A 6,533-nucleotide genomic window follows, 5' to 3' on the forward strand; every position below is an offset into this window, starting at 1 on the left:
GAGAATTGATTCCATTTCCTATAGCACCAAGAACCATAAAATACCTTGGAATAAATGTAACCAAAGAGGTAAAGGATCTTTACTTGAGGAACTACAGAATACTCATGAAAGAAACTGAAGAAGACACAAAAAGAATGAAGATCATTCCACATGCATGGATTGGAAGAATAAACATTGTGAAAATGTCTATACTGCCTAGAGCCATCTATACTTTCAGTGCTATCCTGATCAAAATTCCACTGGAACTTTTCAAAGAGCAGGAACAAACAACAACAAACAATTCCAAACAATTTGTATGGAACCAGAAGAGACCCTGAAATGCTAAGGGAATGTTGAAAAAGAAAAAGCAAAACTGGGGGCTTCATGTTGCCTAATTTCAAGCTTTACTACAAAGCTGTGTTCACCAAGACAGCATGACACTGGCATAAAAACAGACATGTAGACCAGTGGAACAGAGTCGAGTGCCCAGATATGGACCATCAACTCTATGGTCAAAAAATCTTTGACAAAGCAGAGAAAATTATACATTGGAAAAATGACAGCCTCTTCAATCAATGGTGCTGAAAAAATTGGACAGCTATGTATGGAATAATGACAAGCAACCATTCTCTTATACCATACCGAAAGATAAATTCGAAATGGACAAAAGACCTCAATGTGAGGCAGGAATTTATCAAAATTCTAGAGGAGAACATAGGCAGTAACCTCTTGGACACTGGCCACAGCAAATTCTTTCAAGACATGTACCCAAAGACAAAGGAAACAAAAGCAAAAATGAACTTTTGGGACTTCATCAAGATCAAAAGTTTCTGCACAGCAAAGGAAACAGTCAACAAAATGAAGAGACAACCCACGGAATGGGAGAAGATTTTCACAAAGGACATTAAAGATAAAGGGCTGATATCCAAGATCTATAAAGAACTCCTCAAACTCAACACACACAAAACAGATAATCATGTCAAAAAATGGGCAGAAGACATGAACAGACACTTCTTCAAAGAAGACATACAAATGGCAAACAGATGCATGAAAAAATGTTCATCATCATTAGCCATCAGGGAGATTCAAATCAAAAGCACATTGGGATTCCACCTTACACAGTTAGAATGGCCAAAATTAACAAGGCAATAATCAACAAGTGTTGGAGAGGATGTGGAGAATGGGGAACCCTCTTACACTATTGGTGAGAATGCCAGTTGGTGCAGCTACTTTGGGATACAGTGTGGAGACTCCTTAAGAAATTAAAATTAGAGCTACCCTATGGCCCTGCAATTGCACTACTGAGTATTAACCCCTAAGATACAGATGCAGTGAAAAGAAGGGGCATCTGTACCCTAATGTTTATAGCAGCAATGGCCACAGTCATTAAACTTTGGAAAGAACCAAGATGACCTTCAATGGATAAAAGGATAAAGAAGATTTCATCCATTTTTACAATGGAGTATTATGCTTCCTTCTGAAAGGAAGGACACCCAACTTTTGTATCAACATGGACGGGACTGGAGGCGATAATCCTGAGTGAAATAATTCAAGCAGAGATTGTCAATTTTCATATGGTTTCACTTAATTGTGGAGCATAAAGTATAACACAGAGGACACTGGGTGATCAAGAGGAGAAGTGAGTGGGGGGAAATTAGAGGGGGAGACAAACCATGAGAGACTCTGAGAAACAAACTGAGAGTTTTGAGGGGAGGGGGCAGAGGGTTGGGTAAGCCTGTTAATGGGAGTTATGGAGGGCACATATTGCATGGAGCACTGGGTGTGGTGCATAAACAGTGAATTTTGGAACCCTGAAAAAAATAAAATAAAAATGACAACAACAACTCCTCTTCCCAACCTGTGGTAGGAGTCCCCCAAATGATTGGAAGCAGCCTCCATTAGAGATCAATCCACTGCATGTTGAGTGTCCTCCCACTGCAAAACGACCAAGAAATATCCAATCCCAAAACAAAGTAAGGGCCAGCTCCACCTCATGGAATACCACCTGCTCTCCCTTAGAAAGTGTGCTGTTGCTTTAATAAACCTGCCTTCTGCTTTCACTTTGGGCATTGATCTCTAATTCTCACGTGCCAACAATAAAAATAATGATGGTTTACCGTTACAATTCATAGAAAAGGAGGTACTGGGAAATTGAATGAAAGGGAATAACACAGTAGATTCATAAGTCAATATTCCTTGTAAAAAAAATTAACCTGAAAGTGCGTTTCTGCTACCTCTCTCCTGTTTGATATGATAAAGAATGACCACGATACATGAATTATAGATCGGGGTTTTGAAAAGCATAATAGCTTTATACCAACACTTGAGCTTTTATTTATTTATTTATTTATTTTTATTTATTTATTTCTTGCTAAACAAGATAGATCGATTTGATATGCGGTTCCTGACAACCAACCTCAGAAGTAATTCCATCTTCATGAGAAGTCAGAAAACACCACAAAACCAAACCTCAAAATAGATTCAAAGAGAAAATACTCTTTAAAAAATTTCCCTTCCTGGGGTACCCGAGTGGCTCAGTGAGTTTGGCTCACTGGGCCTTTGCGTTCACCTCAGGTCATGATCCTAGGGACCTGGGGTTGAGCCCCATGTCTGGCTCTCTGCTCAGCAGGGAGCCTGCTTCCACTTCTCTCTCTGCCTGCTCTCTGCCTACTTGTAATCTCTGTCTGTCAAATACATAAATAAAATCTTAAAAAAAAAAAATTCCCTTGGCACCTGGGTCGCAGAGTAAGTTAAAGCCTCTGCCTTTGGCTCAGGTCATGATTCCAGGGTCCTGGGATCGGGCCCCACATCAGGCTCACTCCTCAGCAGGGAGCCTGTTTCTTCTCTCTCTCTCTGCCTGCCCCTCTTCCTACTTGTGATCTCTATCAAATAAATAAATAAAATATTTAAAAATAAAATTTCCCTTCCTATCAGAAGCAGACCAAACCACTAACAAATTCCCCGGAAAGCTTCAGCTAAAAGGTTGTACTTTCTTCAGACACCCAGCAGGACCTTCTTCCTCTGGGCCTGGTATTTCTTCAATGGCCTATTCCAGAGAATAAGACACTAAACTACTGAGCACCAAGGGTCTCAGAACCACGAAAGAGATGATGAGGGGCACAAAGCACGCCTCTGGTCACAAAGAGTGTATGTACATGTTTGCTGCTTTTCTGCATTTTTCAAAGCTGAGTTTTTAGCTGGAGGCCGATCCTTTAGGATAAATTGCTGATACCGTATAGTAAAAGCTATTATATGATCCATTACAAACCATTTCCTATCTTTGCATTCTCATGTGCCAAGACAGACACGGATTATTTAAAACCCTGAAGAGAGTGCTATTGCATTTAAATTGCCTGTAACCTTCGTGCCATAGATTTATGATTGATGATAGATTTAGTTAAAATATAACTGTTTTAAATATTTATTCTCAGTAAACGATTTCAAACTATGCTTATTTAAGTAAGTTGGTGCATAATCCCTTTTCTATTAAACCATAGTGCAAGGACCAATGCCGCGCTTCCGAGAGAACCCCAAACTCTTTTTCTAGAAAGCCATATGAGTATGTATCAGGCATCCTCTTTTCACTCCCTTTGTGGAGCACCTACCATGGAGGTCATGTAGTAACCAATAACAAAAAACAAACAAAAATCCCAAACATCCAGGTCGAAGTGATTAGCGTGTGCCATCATGCAATGGCGGACCCTGCCTGGAGACTAGGAGACTGCTCAAACAGATCGTGGGCAGACATCTTAGCCCAGGCCTGTGCTGGGGAAGCTGGTTCCTGGCTCTGGGCACAATCAGGAAGCCAATGAAGTGACCTGAGAGTGCAGCCGGGGTTTAAGGCTGATGATCTTTTCGCAGCCAGGCAGCGCGCAGACACACGTTCGGGGAGCCAGGCTAGGAGTCTGCCCAGCGCCGGCACTGGCCGCTGGCCACGCTGGCAGGCCCCCGGGGCTTCGCCGGCGCCCTTGCCCCGGCCCGCGCCTCAAGACGGAGGTGTAGGGGGGGCGGGGGCGGGGGCGGCTTGGGGAAGGGGCTTTGCTAATTGCGTAAGCGGGAAGTGAGCTCCCAGAGGATGGAGGAAGCGGCAGAGAGTCTGAGAGGAGGTGGAGGGGCTGGAGGAGGAGGGGCGCGCAGCGCCTTGGTGCTGTGCTGTGGCAGAGTCGGGACTGTAGGACCCCTGGACTCGCCGCCCCTGCACTCCCGCGCTCCAGCCCAGCACCTGAGGCCCCACTCTCCTGCTCCCCAGGCCTGCTGCCCCGCCCCGCCCCATGGCTTCTCCTGACGACCCTCTGCGCACAGGCAAAGTGACACCGGGCTGCACCCTCACCTGGAGCAGAAAGCAAGGGCCCTGAGCTGGGGGCGGGGGTGGGGGTGTAGGGACCCAGCCTCCCGCAACCCCCGGGGGCAGCGGGGGACAACCCCGGATGTCGCGCGGCACCCTGGTCCTCACGGGGTCAGGCCGGGACGGAGCCACGAGAGGTGACCCTGCCTGCGAGCACAATAGCCCCCATCGCTTGGCACCCCCACGGGCCCGCGCTGGTGCCGAGACCCCCCCTTCCCTCATCCCGTGCCGTGGCCCCGCCACTTTTGTTCTGCACTTGGGATCCCAGGTGGAAACTAGTCCCTCAGACCTCCCTGGCAGCAAGGAGCGCAGGGAGGGATTCTCGGTTTTTTTAGCCCTGGCTCTTCCTCTCTCCACATTCACATGCCTTCTGGCGTCCCTTTCCTCTCCTCATTTTCACTTTTATTAAATGGTTTTGTTCTGCAAGTTGACCCGCAGAGCGATTTCATGAATGAATATACAGGAAACTGAGTGGGAGCCCACCTGTGAGAGCCCACCTGTGGAGGACTTTCATTAGAATGGTCCCAGGTTTTAGCCTCTGTTCAGAATACTGCCTGTACCTGAGGACCGAGTCCAGATGTTTCTTTCATCTCTGACTTGAATTTGAAATCCTAACGTCACTATGACCTGGGAAGCCGAGGTCCACAGCATCTTCATCTGAAATTCCACTAGAGCTCCCATTTACCTAGTGCCCAGCCTGAGTCTGTCCACTACTGTCAGGGTTCTAGAAGTTCATGCACTGCCCACCACTGACAGTAGGGGCATCTCTCTGTCCAGATTTTCCCTTTACATAAGGAGGTCAGTTACAGGAGATTAGGGCCCACTCTAATGACCTCACTGTAATGTGATTGCATCTGTAAGGACTCTAGTTCCAAATAAGGTCACGTTCTGTGGTACCAGAGATAAGGACAGCAGCAAGGTTTCTGGGGGGGAAATGCAGGTCAGCTCTTAACAGTCCACTCTCTGGCTCCCCAAATTCGTGTCCTTCCCGTGTGCAAAATACCTTCACCCAATGCCCTCCAAAGCACTAATCATCCCAGAATCAACTCAAAATCTGAAATCTCATCTGTCCTCCTCCACTCAAAGACCCAGATCTCACCCAGACCATGGGACCTGAGGACTGCATCCACAAGCCACAATCTCCTGGTAAAGCTGCCCATCAGGTCCTGACATCACCCTCATTCATCCCAGCAGCCGAGGGCCAACAGTTCCCAGAGGCAGTTTCTCAGAGGAAGTTTGAAGACCACCTCAGAGGACATTCTTTGGGAGTGAATGAAGAAGGAAGGGGGTCAGAGCCTCCTGCCATTCCCAGGGCACCCAGAACCCAGAGAGTGAGGCCTTGGGTGCTTTCTAGTGACAGATTCAAGGCAATTCTTCGACTTTGGGACTTCGGAGTTAACTTAGTTTTCATTTGTGATTATTTTTGTGTGGGGGCCATAGCTTTTCTTTTGACCTATGGCTGTTTTCACTCCCAGTTCTGAAGAAGCCCCTAAATCCTAACCCTGTTGAGGACTCCGAAAGCTCTCAGAGCAGCAGTACTGGGGGACAGTGTGGACACATGGTTTGGTTTCTCCTCTGGCCTGATTCTGCGGCAGCCCCGCTCTGTCCTCCTCAGACTTCAGAGCAATAGCTGAATAAGTGGAGAAAGGACCATGGGGTCAGGAAGGTGGCCACCGAAGAGTGACTTCTCTGGAGGGTGGCTGAGCTAGCGAGTGAGCGTGTTAGTCCAGCTCTGCCTGCAGTCTGGATGGAGCTGAACAGGGGCCAGAGAAGGGGAGGAGGAGCAGAGAGCGGGGACAAAGGGACCAAAGAGGAGATTCAGACGAAGGGAAGTAATTGGGAGGAGAGAAGAAACTCTAGAAGACAGGCATGTAAGAGAGGAAAAGGGATGAAGTGGGCATCGGGAAAGGGCACCACCAGGGAAGGAGAGAGGGGAAGAGAAGAGGGAGAGAGGGAGGAAAGGGGAAAGAAGAGGTGGCTGGTCCCTCTTGTCAAGCAGGGTGCTCACTCTTTGGTCCCAGTTTCTGCTTCCAGTGCTACTGGGCTTTGCAAGGAAGGCAGGCTGTCCCCTGGGACCCACTGGAGCCCACTGGAGCCCACTGGAGGTTGGGAGAGTTAAGATGCCACTGGGTCCTGTCCTGAGCTGCTCCCAGCTGCTAGCCTCACCACATGGTGCCAGACGGACCCCAGAACAAAGGAAGGACACAGG

Source organism: Mustela putorius, unplaced genomic scaffold (genome assembly GCF_011764305.1).
Source record: "Mustela putorius furo isolate JIRA1106 unplaced genomic scaffold, ASM1176430v1.1 tig00003885_pilon_pilon_pilon, whole genome shotgun sequence".
In the NCBI taxonomy this organism is placed as follows: domain Eukaryota; kingdom Metazoa; phylum Chordata; class Mammalia; order Carnivora; family Mustelidae; genus Mustela; species Mustela putorius.